Here is a 1,479-nt window from a genome sequence, read left to right as displayed (position 1 = left end):
CAAGTGACTCGATAGCACATAACAACAACAACAACAACAATCTTTATGAGACACTGAAAAAATGCAAATAGCTTTATTTTGCTATCTTAAGGTTTAAAGGTTCAAGTCCAGGTAGAGACACCTCAGATGAAAGGACCTTGGACCTGCTTCTGAAAAAAAACAAAAAACCCAGTCATTGCAAATCCAGTGTAGCCATATCTTGACACACCTTAACATCATGAGTCAGAATTGACCCTGTTAGACAAGGTCAGTGATCATTATGCTTTTGTGTTTTTGTTTTTGTTTTTTGTTTGGTTTTTATTCCCCCCCCCCCATTTAAGCTCACATACTCATTAAAAAAATCTTTACTACTGGCTCTACAGGCAACATCATGATATATAGAGAAAATATTGAAATTATCAATTATTTCAACTTACTTGGAATCAGCAGTCAGGAAATCAAAAGACATTCTTCTCCGGGAAAATTGGCTGTCAGGTCCCTCTCTGAAGTACTGAGGCACAATGATGATAATTTAAAGACTAAGCACATGATTCAGACCAGGGCCTTTTCACTCAGTTTCTGTGAGAATTGGACAGGATAAGGATTGCATAAGGATAAAAGAGTAAGAACTGATGGCTTTAAGTAGTGGTGTTGGATAACAACACTAGATATCATGGACTATCAAAAGAACAGATATGGCTCAGAGAACATGTAGCCAGATTGTTCCTTAGACGTAAGGAAGGAAAAGTTTGTTTCATACTTTGGGCATGTTGTTAGGAATGGTTATTGCTTGAAAAGGCCATCAAGTTTGGAAAGATTAAGGGTCAGTGAAAGAGAGGAAGAACCTTGATGAGGTGAATTGATAACAGTGACTGTAGCAAAGTCCTCAGGTCAGTTGGGAACATAACGATGATGTCAGATAGGGCAGGTTACAGAGCAGTTGGTCATAGGATCACTATATGTCATACTTAACAGAATCTAATTACAATAATTCATCAAGATAGCCCCAAAATGTGTGTGTATCTATTTTTTTTAATCTGTATATTAGAGCATGGACAGTTTAAAGGACAAGATACTCAAGATCAGAGTTATTTCAAGATTGGATCAGTTCTAACTCAACAGTACATTAACAACAGCTACAAGAAAATTCCCAGGACAAAATAACATAAGGCAAAATGATATAGACAAATATTGTACAAGATGGTTCAACCCAATTCTTATTACAGTATTTGGAAGTTAAACAGATTCCCTCTACCCCATCCATGTTCTAATGCATGCTCTTTCTCTCTCTAGCATCACCTACCTGTAGGACGCCCTGCTCATAAGTTGTCCTGCACAATCTGTGTGTACTCTCACGGTCTTTTATTGCTATGACTCAGAAGAAGTAATACCAGTCACTGCAATTAATTAAATATAACCTACCTGCTTCAGAATGTGGTCTAATGTTTCATTTTCCTTTATATTACCAGTGGACATCATCAAGTGGCAAGTACTGATCTC

The sequence above is a fragment of the Elephantulus edwardii genome, unplaced genomic scaffold (genome assembly GCF_000299155.1).
Source record: "Elephantulus edwardii isolate Elephantulus edwardi_28Jun2011 unplaced genomic scaffold, EleEdw1.0 scaffold00076, whole genome shotgun sequence".
Classification (NCBI taxonomy): Eukaryota; Metazoa; Chordata; class Mammalia; order Macroscelidea; family Macroscelididae; genus Elephantulus; species Elephantulus edwardii.
This window is presented reverse-complemented; position numbering follows the sequence as displayed.